The following is a 15,580-nucleotide window of genomic DNA, read 5'->3' as shown; positions in this document are numbered from 1 at the left end:
AAAAAGGGTTTATTACTTAGTATAGACTATTTATTAAAATGTATAGCCTATTGCAAAACATCATGGAGATATTCAAAGTCGTCGTTGTCGTTGTTCTGTTAATGAGGATGGTGCTTTGCGTGAATGAGGACGCCCGGGACCCATCAGGTGTATGTGTTATTGCGATATGTATTGACTCGTGGATTTTCAACACGGCAAGCTGATGTGAAAGGCTGGCACTGCGCTGCGGGTGAAGCTAGATTCAGGAAAACCCACCCAACGCTGCCCTCATGCGGCGCTCTGCTGCCGCGCCTCCTCTCGTGCGCTACTGCTAGTCAAGACTGTAAGATAAGTGAGTTCATCTGAAAATAAATTGTAAGGAATAATGAGAATAAATAAATATATTGCGTAACCGTGAACGGAAAAGTTGAGCCCTAAAACTGTTGTCTTGGAGTAAAAGACGCATTGTGCATCAACGAGTGTTTTGATCATAAATCATGCTTGTGTTTAAGACTATTGATTATTTTTTGTTAGGCACATATGCACAAACGCATTAAGTATTTATTAAAACTGCTTAAATATTGGCTATTTGTGTAAGTGTAATGCCAGTGTAATTAGTAAAGAACTATTGTTTCGATTCCTGTTTCAAACGTTTATTCCATATTTACTTTTCTTTCTTCAGTTAATGACATTTTCTCCTTCCCTTCTTTTGGGCTATTTTTATTTGAAAATTAATTTTACGATTCGCTGTTTAATATTATGTTTTGTCGTCTTTGATCAGGATTAACTTTAAGAAACAGCGGCAGAAATGAACCTGCTAAACGGACACAGTTTATTCAGCAATGTTCACTAATAAAATATGCACAAAATATATGTTTATATTAAGTGTCACTTACCAATACCCACGAATGCTTCAAATTTAATACATTTTGTATATATAATTGCGTTTTACTTATTTATCCATCATGTAAAAAAAAAAAAGTCATTGGTTATTGCGAATTTTACTCACCCATGTCACACACACACACACACACACAAAATGTGACTGCACAGCATCTCCACGTCAACTACAGTGCCAACTGTTAATTCTGTTATCCATGTTTACTAATACAAACCTAAAAAGCCAGATATCACACCGCAAAAGATCATAGATCAGTCGAGGAGACCTATTGAGTCTGCCGGCACCGGGCCCGTACAGTCACGCGCTCTGATTCTCTCAGACTCTCCGCTGCTGCTGCTTTCTCTCTCTCTCTAATGGAGACGAGATGCTGAAAAACTCTCATGTCAGCACCATATTGGTGGTTAATGATCTATTAAGTGATCCTCTTGCTTATGGACAGCGGAAAAAGTGTTGATGCACGCTTATTTGGGCTAATGAGATTCCCATCCTACGATTTTTAGGAATGAATAAGAGAAATAAAATCAGCTCAGAGATGTTTCATAGAGCAGTTGTCAAAGGGAGACGGTGTGGACCGCATGCCGGTAAATATCCCAGGCCTCAGAAATGTACTGGGCTTGGAAAGGATGCTGTTTTTGACCACCTCTTTTTTTTTTTTTTTTTTTTTTTTACCGCTCATAAGGACATAGGACGTTCAGCAGTGGACATTAAGATAAGTATGAAATATTCATGATTTTTATTGTAACTCATGACTGCGTTTTTGCAAGTGTGAAGACAAGCCTAGTCGAGTGCGGGTTTTTTTTTTTTTTTTTTTTTTTTTTGTTCATAACATTGCAGAAGACTTTTGGGGGGAATGCACATTTAATATTGAATGATTTGATCAGATCAGTGCGTGTGTGTGGGGACGAGGGTGAGAGACAGACAGAGAAAGTATTCTCTCTTCTCTAGTTTCCTCTGCATCCTCCTCTTGGGACACACACAGGTAATGGGCGCTTGAGAAAAGGCTTGTGCTCTGCTCTCTAGAAGAGTATAGTGGAAAACAGAATACATCATCTGTTAGGAGAGGTGCTTATCAATATCTACCAGACACGAATAGGCTATACAAACTCGAACGACTAATATCAAGACGTGACAAAACAACTTATCTGGAAGAATATTATTACGGCCAGGCAAAGTTATGTCATCAAATTTCATATTTAAAAGGAAAAGGAAAATGTACGCATTTTATTCACGTCTTAAACCAATGGAAAAGTGTTATCGTGTGATGTATAATGGATTATCAATGGAAATACGTTTAATACAAATAACCTACTCGTGAAATTCAAAGCATGTTTACCTTATAAAAACGTTATAAATGCGTGTTAAATGTCTTTAAAAGTATCCTTAGAAGTCTCTTAAGATAGAAACAGAAATGCATAAACATAGCCTAAACGAAAATTAGGACAGAAGTTTATGTTATAACGATATAGGTATGAAGACATATTTAGACTTGCATTGGCCTGATGCATGCTACCGAACAGAGGAATCCGACTGCAGTTGATTTGATATAAAACGTGGATGAAATCAGAAAGCGATGCACTTCACAAAGTCAGTAACTTCTCAGCCTGAAGCCGAAAGATTTGCAAGAGTATGACGCCCCTAGTGAACAACCCCTGAGCAGAGAGCAAATCAAGCCTGGCACCTGTTTTATTTTGGTTTTTAATACAAACGAGCAAAGAACAAACAAACAATCTGATTGATTAACTGACTGATTGCTTTAGTTTTAGAAAGACAGACAGATAGATAAATAAATAAATGTATATTTCAGGTTCCGTGAAAAAAAAAAAATAATAAAAAGTCACATTTCTCCTCGAAAAGTGACATTTAACATTACACTTCCACAGTTTGACCCACAGATCAATGGGCTATCTGTGATTGCAATTTAAGAGAAACAGGATTTTATTTGAAAACTGTATGTATCCATTTATTTTTGACATCGTATTACATGAATTATCGGACACTGTTCTGATACTGTGCCACATAAAAGAGATAAATACCTGTACATTGCACGGTAGAATAAAAATGCACGACTATTAACACAATCACAGACTTATTCGGTTGAAAACAGTTTAGTGCTTGCCTTTATGAAATACGGATCTGTCACTCTAAGAGGCTTTGAATTATGCTATCCTAGTGACTGATGAAGGGAAAAGTTAAGGATACAGCTATTAGACATGGAATTATGGTTTATTTCTGCTTTGAGGATTCTGTCTGACCTACATGATAATCACCACCCTATTATCATCAATCATCGTTAGGCTATATACTGTCTTTATTATTAATATCCATAATTTACTATATGAATACACGCAAAAGAGACATAAATACAGGGGATTTAGAAAATACAAATGATTGGAAAAACATTATTTCAGATTGCGGCTTTTTCCAGCTTGACTTTGTGCTATATGGACTTTATTATTCAGACGCACTTTATTTGCTCTCAGTGTGATTATACGAATAAGCCATGCGTTTATTTCGCAGTGAATCTCAAAGCGGTGACATATAAAGTGTGTATTCTTTATATTATCAATTCAAGATATTTGTATTATTCGTGTCATTTAGCAAAAATAGCCCCAATTTACGCCTGTTTTGACTAAAACTGATTAAACAAAAGTTTTATGTGGTGTCTCCGTTGTCGCAACAGTAGGCTAATATGCTTAAAAATCGTACAGCACAAGTTAAATGTAATGCAAAATTATATTTTATGAATTATGTACTTTATATTTGCGCCTTATGCAAAATTCAGTGAAATGTGGATACATTATAGTATTGCTTTAAAATAATATTGTCTGCGTAATAATAATAATAAAAAAAAAACATTTTATTTTAAATATGGGAAATAAATCAGTATTAGATAGAAAAGCGAGGCTCGGGGGCAGATTTGAAGCATTAAAGCGCACTTATCTCACTATATATTGTGTGAATTAGGGTAGTATTTCTACACTTTACTGTGTCTCTCCACACAGCGATTTTTTAAAATATGCTAATGTAACAGATTTGCTACGATTAGTCTAAAGTACTGCTGGAGTTTGATGAAGGCTGCGAGGAAAAGCGATGGGAAATGCGAGGAAAGCGCAAACTCTCCGATAAGATGAATAATTCTGAGCTGGGAGACAGAGAGCGCGGTGACGGAGGCGGATGAGCAGAAGAGGAGGAGAGGTGGTGGAAATAAAAAAGAAATGCTCGCTAAAAATCATTAATCTTGGCGGGATCTGTCACGGCACGCCGGCGACACAAAGAGGGTCCAGAGAGTCGGAGCAGTGAAGTCAGTGACCCGCTGCCAATTGCTTGTGAAAAGCCCACCAGCCTTTAATAGACTTTTGCTGATCCGACACTTGTTTGCGGGCCGGCACAAAGGGCCGATGTGAGCACCTGACAGCAGCCCGCAGGCCCCGGGCTCCACTCCTGCCCCGTGATGAATGACCCTGAGCCCGAGAGGAAGAGGAGGGTGGGCACAGACGGGCTGGGGGTGTAAACAGAGCTAGGAAGCATGGACGGGGATTTTGGGAGTGTAATGTTTAAAAAGAAGAGTGGACAGCTAGGGGCAAGGATGAATTTAGATTTTATTGAATTATTAGGCAATATAGTGTATTACGGATACGTTATTTATTTGTTTATGTTGAGTTGTTCAAGATTCAAGATTCAAGAATCTTGAATCTTGAATCTTGAATCTTTTATCTTGTTAATTTGTATGCATATTTTTGTTTGCTCAGTCATTCAGGTTTTGTTTTGTTCGTTTCTTATTTATTTATTTATGTATTTATTTTTCCAGTATATTTGTTTGTTTGTTTATGCTAACTTGCAAAAGACATGGTAACTTCATGTTTTTAAAAAAATTATTAGACTTTGATAAGTTATCTCAAGTACACTCTTTTAATAAATAAATACATAAATAAATAAATAAATAAATAAATAGGCTAAAGGTGCACAGCAATGCCATAAAAGAATCATTTTGGTTTCCCAAAGAATCTTTCAGTGATCATTTTTCACCTTATATGAAGAACATTTAAAAAATCTAAAGAACCCTTTTCCAGTACAAAGAACCTTTCATGGAATGAAAAGTTTCTATGGATGTTAATAGTTCTTCATGGAATCACAGATGCCAATAAAGAACCTTTATATTTAAGAGTGTATTAGATTCAGAGAAAATTAATACCAAATGAATCTAAAGAAAGAAAGAAAGAATATATATACAGTGTGACTATTACGAATCCGGTTCATGGTCTTCCGTCCGACTGCCACAAGAGGTCGCCTCTCCATCATATTGACTCTCACACCACACATCACACTGGACTGCATTTCCCATCATCCATTGCACTTATGACACACACACAGCTGATTGCACAGACACAGCTGAATGCATTGATCAAACAGTTGTTTCACGATCAAACGCTCACACCTGAGAATTATCACACAATCACACACCCTACTTAAACCACGGACTTCCTTTCACAGATCGCCGAGTATTGTCTAGCGTTTAGCACTCTCCTAGTGTTAGCTACGTACCAAGCCTTTCCGTGTTTGTTTTGTTTTCAGTCTCCTGTATTGCTCTGCGTTTATCACTCTCTGCTTTAGTGTTAGCTGCTTTACGGAGCCATTCCTAGTTTCCGTTACTTATTTTAGTTTAAGTCGTCTTTTCGTGTTGCCTTGTTGTCTGATTCCTGATCTTCTGCCTTGTCTCTTGGATTAACCCTTTGCCTTCCATTTGGACTCTGTTTGCCCCTGCCTGGACCATTGCTCGTGTACCTGGATTACCTCTCTTGTCAAGCCCTCTGGATATTGTTCACCGATCGAAGACCACGCCCGTTTACTTGAGTACTCATCCGTCTTGCCCTCAATATACCTGTTTGCCATTTATTCGACCCTGCCTGTGTTTTTGACCATGTCTATTAATAAAAGCTTGCACATGGATCCGCACGCCTCACGTCTCGTTCGCCATGTTACAGAATACTGGGCCACATAAGGATCCAGGTATGGATCCATTCGACCAGCTGCTCGACCTGAGACAAGGGAGTTCATCTATTGAGGAGTACGTCACTCAGTTCTTTGAGATAACTTACAGGGTACCCTTTGATGAGATCGTATTAGCCCATTAAGTCATGTTTACCTGAAGGGAAGTTTAATTGTAGTTTAAAGGACTTTATGGACTATGCTTTGCTGTGTGCTGACTCTTTATTTACTGTGGGTGTCGCGGAAGAGGAACGCGACACTGTGTCTGTGACTGAAATGGCGGACGCACCAGAGTACGCTCACAAAATGGCGGTGACAGCGGAGTCCGTTCACAAAATGGCAGCCACAACAACACCCCGTCATGTCATTGCTGCCAGTCATGAGTCAATTCAAGTCACAATTGATGTTAAAGAGCCAAGTCAAGTCACAGTTGATGTTAAAGAGCCAAGTCAAGTCACAGTTGATCTTTGTGAATCCAGTCAGATCATAGTTGATCGTCGTGAGTCTAGTCAAGTCACCGTTGATCGTCACGAGTCAAGTCACGTCTCAGTTGATCTACCAGAATCTCTTCTCATCTCAGCTGGTCATCCAGAGTCACACCATGTCACAGCAGGTCATCCAGAGTCACCCCACGTCACAACTAATAATCCAGAGTCAGGCCCAGTCACAGTTAATCTTCACGAGTCAAGTCATGTCTCAACTGATCGTCACGAGGCAAGTCACATCTCCACCGACCTTCCAGAGTCTCTTCACATCTCCGCCGACCTTCCAGAGTCTCTTCACGTCGCCGCGGACCATTCAGAGTCTCATCACTTCACCGCGGACCATCCAGGGTCTCTTCATGTCACCGCTGACCATCCAGAACCACGTCATGTCACAGCTAATCATCCAGAGTCCTGTGGCGTAATGTCCTTCACACCCAGATATTCAAGGTCAGTGCTTTGATTTCCCAGTCTGGTTTCCAGTATGAGGGATTCACCGTTGGTGCCTGCACGCGCAGCTGGTATCCCCAAACCAACTCACTTTAACCTTCCGGTTCCTGCACTAATTCCCCTGCCTGAAGAGCTTCCCATGATGGGGATCGCTTTGTGTTGCGTTTGGGCTGCATACACCACCACAGAACTGCCAGAGGTGGAGACGTCCACTGTGATGTCTCCAGAGGTGGCTGCTGATGCTGCAGAACCTCTTGGGGTATTGACATTCGCTGCTGTGCTCTCCGAAGCGATGGCACTAACTGCAGCTTCTTCAGAGGTGGTGGCACATGCTGCAGAACCTCCTGAAGCGGCGGTGCTCACTTCAGCTCCTTGTGTGGTGCTGGCGCCCAGCAATGTACTCTCAGCCTGTCATGTCGCGGTCAAAGAGACGGTTACCACTGTAGAACCTCCAGAGGTGGCTGCAACCGCTGCAGAACCTTCGGAGGTGTCAGTGGTATCCACTCACCAACTCTTTGTCTGTCCTGTCGCAGCCAAAAGGGCTGTCCCTGAACTCCTGTCCTGCCCTGTCACGGCTATGGAGGCCGTCTGTGAATCCTCATCCTGTCCTGTCGCGGCTATGGAGGCCGTCTGTGAACTCTTTGCCTGTCCTGTCGCAGCCAAAAGGGCTGTCCCTGAACTCCAGTCCTGTCCTGTCACGGCTATGGAGGCTGTCTATGAATCCTCGTCCTGTCCTGTCACGGCTATGGAGGCCATCTACGAATCCTTGTCCTGGCCTGTCACAGCTATGGAGGCTGTTTGCGAATCCTCGTCCTGTCCTGTCTCGGCTATGGAGGCCGTCTGTGAACTCTTTGCCTGTCCTGTCGCAGCCAAAAGGGCTGTCCCTGAATTCTCGACCTGTCCTATCGTGGCTACAGAGGCCACTTATGAACTTTTGTCCTGTTCTGAGGGGGGCTCTGTCACGAATCCGGTTCATGGTCTTCCGTCCGACTGCCACAAGAGGTCGCCTCTCCATCATATTGACTCTCACACCACACATCACACTGGACTGCATTTCCCATCATCCATTGCACTGATGACACACACAGCTGATTGCACTGATTGCACAGACACAGCTGAATGCATTAATCACACAGCCATTTCACGATCACATGCTCACATCTGAGAATTATCACACCCTACTTAAACCATGGACTTCCTTTCACAGATCGCCGAGTATTGTCTAGCGTTTAGCACTCTCCTAGTGGTAGCTACGTACCAAGCCTTTCCGTGTTTGTTTTGTGTTCAGTCTCCTGTATTGTTCTGCGTTTATCACTCTCCGAGTGTTAGCTGCTTTACGGAGCCATTCCTAGTTTCCGTTACTTATTTTAGTTTAAGTCTAGTCTTTTCGTGTTCCCTTGTTGTCTGGTTCCTGATCTTCTGCCTTGTATCTTGGATTAACCATTTGCCTTCCATTTGGACTCTGTTTGCCCCTGCCTGGACCATTGCTCGTGTACCTGGATTACCTCTCTTGTCAAGCCCTCTGGATATTGTTCACCGATCGAAGACCACGCCCGTTTACTTGAGTACTCATCCGTCTTGCCCTCAATATACCTGTTTGCCATTTATTCGACCCTGCCTGTGTTTTTGACCATGTCTATTAATAAAAGCTTGCACATGGATCCGCACGCCTCACGTCACTTTCGCCATGTTACAGAGACAGTGTTACAATATAAGAAACAAACAAACATTTTTGCTTAGCCCCGAGTGTTGGCATAGTTACTTTTTTCACGGTATTGTGATTAAAAAAAAATGTATAATGATTTTATTTGTTAGTTTAAACCTGCTTGCTGTGATAATCTTGTGATTTAGTGGGAAACCCTTTGAATTACAAGATTATCTCCTCTCAGATAACTGCAGAGAGAGAGAGAGGAAGAGAGAAAGAGATTTTCTCACCCCTTACTCAAAGACAAGGCCGCTTAGCTTTGATATATTGGAGTCTGAATGCATTCCATTCTCCCCCACAAATTCAAATGGTTTGCTCTATTCCTCTCCAAAAGATATGAATATGGACTGTTCCATCACGCCAATATATTTCACTCTTCCTCCACTACAGAAAAGTTAGAAGGTGGAGTTAAAAAGTTATGATTTCCTCAGCATGAATGGATAATCTGCTCCTCATATTTTAAAAGCAAGAGGATAAATCTTCTCTCATATACTTTTATGAGTTTTTTTTTTCTTTGCTTAATACTGTGCATCTGTTGGACTCCGCATAGTACATCTGTGCCAAAGTGATAGAAGATGTTGTTGTTTTGGGAAGGGGGATGGGGAGAGTGAGGACATGCAAACACACACACATACTGAAGGATGTGTGCAAGACCTCATCCTCCATCATGTCTGATTAATGTTGGTATGATGTTAGTAAGAGACGGGCAGGCAGTGGTCTATAGCGCTGGCTATTGTTTAACTTTTCTGTATAATGCAAAATCATTAGTTATAGATACACATGTGCTTTTCCCACACGCATACACGTTTTTTTTTTTTTTTTTGTATAAAACATAAAAGAATGCTTAATTTACTGTGACAACAGTTTTTAGAAATATCATACATTCTCACTTTTCAAAAGATACTAAAATGGACCATTTAAATATTAATATGTTTCTTTAATGTATATGTGTATGTGTGTATATATATATATATATATATATATATATATATATATATATATATATATATATATATATATATATATATATATATATATATATATATATATATATAAACAACATCACCTCAGCCAAGCCATATTCTAATCCTTTCCAATTTCTGCAGGATCATAAACCTCACTTCCCAACCTGAAAATTATACTAACCAACAACTCCATTATAACAATTTTAAAAGTTATTAGACATATCACTTAGTGTGAGAATACAACAATAGCAAGCTCTCAAAATAAACAAATGAAATAATGAGAATAGTGAAAAAGGGTACAACATTTGTCACTGGGGCAGTACCTTTACTAATATGCACCATTTAGATACTAATACGTACCTGTATATGTATATAAAAAAGACATCAACTCAGTTTAACGTTAAGCTCAATTATATTCTAATCATTTCCAATTTCTGTAACTTTCTGCAGGATCATAAACCCTTATGAAAATTATGCTAACCGACAACTCCATTGTACCATCCATTATATATCTTCCACACAATAAACAACTTAATTCAAGCTAAATAATTTTGAAAGTTATTTAGTGAAAAGAATTTAAAAATAGCAAGCTATATAAATAATCAAATGAAATAATGAAAATCGTGAAAATGGTATAAAATATTTCGCCGAGGCAGTACCTATATGAATATGTACCATTTAGGTACTAATACGTCCCTTTAATGTATTAACATGCACTCATTAGGTGTTAAAAAAGCACAAAAGTGTACCTTTAGAAAAGATGCCACCCCAGTTTGTATCCTTTTTACTTTTTTCACCTAAATGACCATTCTGCATGTTCAGGACACCTAAGTCACATTAAGTGATCTCATTTACTAACCACAAACGACAGAATTATACCAAACGTATTCATATCAATTCACCACCACACACAAACAGAAATTTTCCTGTAGAACAGGTACAAATGTGGAGAAAGTACTAAAGAAACCTGCGTCCGATTGAGAGAGAGATGATGACAAAAAAAGAAACAGCAAACAAGGGGGGGGTTGAATAAAGCTTGTAAATAAATCTGTTTGGGAATTGGGGGTGTACAGATGAAATATGGAGCCCGGGATGTAGAGCAATGTGAAAAACTAGGGAACGCCAGGGAATAACAAATCTTCCCACGTAGCTCCCCGGAAAAATAAATACGCGGCTCTGTAAGAGCCATCCATCTGGGATACGAATCACAACAAAGACGTTCCCTGAGCGCCCCTCCTCTTTCCCCATGCAGCTCCCCAACCTCCTCGTCCCACACCTCCTCATCTACTCCTCTTACTTCTGTGTATTTATTCACTCATTTTTTATTCCTATTTATTTATTTGTTTGTTAGTCAAATCAAATGGAAACTGCCGGTGGTGAAGTCAGGGGCTTGTTTATTGGTTTTATGAATGAAAAGTGATTTCTCTCGCTCTTAAATGGTTTCGGTGGTGATGGGTGTTTGTGTGTGTGTGTGTGTGTGTGTAGCTCTAAGTAATGACTGCACACAAGGGATTTTATAAACAAATACCACCGGTGACCATTTAAAAGTCTTGCTGGTATATTGGATTGAACTAGTCCAAATGAAAAAGATGCTTTATAAATCCAGAGCCTGCACACATTCATTTTGTCCGTCGCAGAGTGCATTAGGACTCTGCATCATTGACATGCCGTAAATTTGAGGGATATTAAAGATCTGATAGGAAAAGCACAGCCTTTGATGCCTATTCAGAAAAAAAAAGGTAGATTTTTTCCTAGTTTGTAGCATTGCCTGTCAAAGACATTGCCTGATAAATTTTACAGCAATCTTCAAACAGAACAAACAGGGTTCTCGATTAGAAGAGTAAGAAATTAGAATATGAATGAGCTTAACTGGTGATGTCTTTTTTATTTCAGGTTAGAATCCCAATTCTGCTCAGCAGGCATTATGTGATCTGTATCTGTTTCTCTTTTTCTTTCTTATAATTGCTCTTTGATTGCTTTCTAATCAAGCAGAACTAGGCACCTGGACCTGCGTCCTGAGAAGGAAAAGTGAATGTCCCATACTGGTTTACTGCTTTGGTTCAACCATCCACTGGAAATATGTGAGTCTGAAATGTTGAATATTGACACTGTGTAAATGAGTGTTAATAACACATTGCATCGTGTTTAAGGGTGGAACTTCAGAGTGGAAATCTTTAAATTACCTAATTGCAATAATTGATTTTTTTAAAATCTTGTTTTCTTTTAGTTTCTGTGTGTAGTTTAAGTAATCAGTTAAAAATCTTTCACAAACTCTTCCAGATTTCTTTTCAGTAGTCATTATTTGGTCTATGTTTAGTCACTGTATCATATGGAATGGATGTTTATTAGTCATTTTTGTTTGTAAACAGGTGATATATTGCACCCGTATCTGCTATGGTGAATGTTTCCAAGAAATTTCCTCTCTTTTATCAATCGCTGAACCAAACCATGTATCACTGCCATCGCAGCCCACGTGCCACATAAATTAAATGAGTTTCCCTTTGTGCTCTCAACAGCATGACTTTGCTATTTCCAAGCCTCAGGAAGATCATCACTACCACATGCTTTAAGGAACTCTTGTATTATACGACTGTAACACTTCAACCATTCCTGTCTCTCTGATTTCAGAGTTTGTTCTATGAAATATGCACCTATTTTTTCTTTTCATCTGCAGCATTCATCCCCTCATTTCTCTTCTCTGTAAATGGTGAATTTTTTCCAGGTCATATTTTACCTAATAATAATAATAATAATAGTAATAATATATTTCCTTAAGGACTATTAGTTATTTTGTGCATTATAACATTCAATTGTAATGTTATATTATGTCTTGAGTAAAATTGCACTTTGTTAATGATGATTGATTGACTATATACTGTATATTGATTGTATATTGGCTGTATAGTGTTCCAGTCAGACCCATTGCCACAGGTGTATCAAATCAAGGGGAAGTGTTGTTCTGAATTCAAGTGTGGTACTGTGATAGGATGCCACCTTTGCAGTAAGTGAATTTGTGAAGTTTCATCCTTGCTAGATATTCGACGGTCAGCTATTGGAAAGTGGAAGCATTTAGATAAAGCAGCAACTCAGCCATGAAAAGAAGACCATGTAAAGTCACAGAGTGGGTCACTGAGTGCTGAGGTACATGGTTCGTAAAAGTTGCATAGCTGAAGAGTCCCAAACTTCCACAGGCATTAATATCAGCACAAAAACTGTGTGGCCGGAGCATCATGGATTGGGTTTCCATGGCCTAGCAGTTGCATGCAAGCATCACATCACCAAGTACAAGGCCAAGCGGCAGATGGATTGTGTAAAGCACGTCACCACTAGACCATTCTGTGGAGTCAAGTCACCTTGAAAAAACACTCAATTGTCAGGTAAAGGCAGTTCATCATTGAATTAAGTGATGCCATCATCCAACTCAGTTCAGTTCAAATAGTATTTGTGCAATCAAGTCGACGATATCGCTGGAAATTACGTGTCCCCAACTAAGCAAGTCAGAGGCGACAACGGCAAGGAACCAAAACTCCATCGGTGACAGAATGGAGGAAAAAAACCTTGGGAGAAACCAGGCTCTGGCCAGGCAAACCAGCAGGTTGTTCCATGCTGCAGCAAAGTCAGATTGTGCAGAGGACTCATCTGGTTCCCGTGGTCTTGTCCTGATGGCCGTCTAGGAGACAAGGTCACAGGGGATCTGTTTCTGTTGTCCTGTTGTCTCATCTAGTTGTCCTGATCTCCGCTGGCACTCAGGGCTGTAGAGGTCATCTCTAGTGAAGTGCAGAGACAAATCGTGCTTTTCTGTTTGGCAGTCTGATTGGAGAGTCTGGATTTGGCGGATGCCTGGAGAACATTACCTGCCTGACCTGCACTAGCCAACTGTAAATGGCACAGGTCTATTTTTCAGTGTTCCACTCCATCTCAGGCCCAGCTGTGTCCGCAAATATAATCGAGTATACTCAACTGCAGATGAGCATGGATGATGTCTTCACCACATGTGCAGTACCACCTAATATACTCGTCCTGTCTCAACATTCACCTTGTGTCTGTGTTGTTGTACACACACTGTCTGCATGGACAGAAAAATTGCACACTGATGGTATGTGCATGACTGTGCCCCAGTGCACAAAGCAAAGTCCATAAAGACATGGTTTGATGAGTTTGATGTGGAAGAACTTGAAAGAGCCCTGACGTCAACCCACCTAAACACATTTGGGATGAACTGGAACAGAGATCGCAAACCAGGCCTCCTCGTCTAACACCAGTGCCCGACTAAGCAAATGCTCTACTGGATGAATAGCCAAAAATTCCCACGGAAACACTCCATTATCTTGTGGAAAGACTTCCCAGAAGAGTGGAAGCTGTTATAACTGCATAATTCCATATTAATGTCTATGTATTTAGAATGCAATGTCAGGCGTGATTAGGTCGTGTTTTTATGATATTCTCTCTGGCTATCTTTATCACACTTTAACAGAAAGACCTTTTAAGTGATTTTCCTGTATATGCTTTCAGCACTCTATCACTACAGAAAGCATATGGAGGAATAAAGTGAGAGAGAAAGAGAGACAGATGTTGAGAAAGATAGAGGGAGTTAATGTGGGCCTTATCTCTTGGTGTGGTAATTATAGGGGAGAGTTTCCTGCTCTGGTTTCCTGTGCAAATTTTGCCCAAGACTTAATATAAGTAAAAAAAAAAAAACATACACATGCAGTGTTTTGGCTGTGAGCTTGCCTGTCTGAAACACTGAACCAAATCTGTCATGCATCTCAACAAGTAAAAAAGAGTGCAATAGAAATAGAGAGGGAGGGCAGAAGCTTTTAGAGCCAATCACTCCACCCACCCTCTGGAAGTAACTTCCTGTGGTAATGGACTCCTGATGGAAGTATAATATGTGAAATATTGTGAAACCCACACATCACCTGTTGCTTACTTAACTTAACAGTTCTACACGCACACAGAAAACATTTTCACCATTGCACTTTATAATATTTGTACTGTACACAAATTATTTATATTTTTAACATTAATGCCCAAAATACCAGAAGTGGAAATTGATTTGTTGGATGAAATTAACTGAATTTGGCCAGCAGGCCTGGTAGTTTGAGACCCCCGCTGTAAAACATGATGTCCTGAAGCTTTAACTCTCAATTACAACATTAAGTCTATTCCCAATGAACAAATTTGTCCTGCTCTACATGGCTAGAGTGTTGTACAGAAGATGGACTGAGTCTGTTTGGGTCATATTTACGTCTCACACAATTGTATGTGAGAGTGCATGAACAATCGGAGGTAAATACGGGGCTGACAGCCCATTTGTTTTTTACCTGATGGTGATGCATGGTTGTGCAGCATGTAGCACATTTGTACAACAGAAGGCCAGGAAAGGGAGGTGAGTAATGAAGCAGTGCTTCCTGTCCACTCTCAATGCTATTTTTATTAGTGTCTCTCTTATGCTTTCCATTTTTCATACAGCGTGGGCTGGATGACAGGATGGACATCGCAGACTCTTAAGAGCACAGGGGACACCGGCAGAGGTGATCGTGCCTCAGCATGTCTGGGTTTATTTCCTAATGTCATCATTGGTCTAGTGTCTCCTCCTGACTGGTGGTAACCGCCCAGAATGCACATGTACATTGCTGAGACATCTGTGAAAGAGCAGATGAAAGGTGTAGTAATTTTCTTTTCTTTTTTTTATGTTTTGCCGTGGAGGTCTTTGATATGTGGCGAAAGCTATTCGTTAGCATACATCCCAAACATATCAATGGCAGTTGCTTGGCTGACACATACCACCCTGGAAATATATTACCACACTGCCATCTTTGCTCATCGGCATTCAATTCCAGGAACGTTTTGCTGCCTGTCACATCATAGCTTATAATAATCACTAGTTAAGGATCTGTGCACATCCATGTAGTGCTATTGGCCAAGCAGTGTTGTCATGGTGTTATTTTCCTGTGGTTAAAGAGTAATAGTCACATGGCATTTACCGCTTCTTTGATTGACTCAAAAACCCATGTGGGTCCAATGAATAAAATATTTTTACAGTAGAAAAAAAAATTAATCCATGATTGTTCGGGCTTGTTTCTAAAAAGCATCTGCGAAAACTGAATCA

This window comes from Barbus barbus (assembly GCF_936440315.1).
Source record: "Barbus barbus genome assembly, chromosome: 41".
Lineage (NCBI taxonomy): Eukaryota > Metazoa > Chordata > Actinopteri > Cypriniformes > Cyprinidae > Barbus > Barbus barbus.
Note: the sequence above shows the minus strand (reverse complement) of the source record.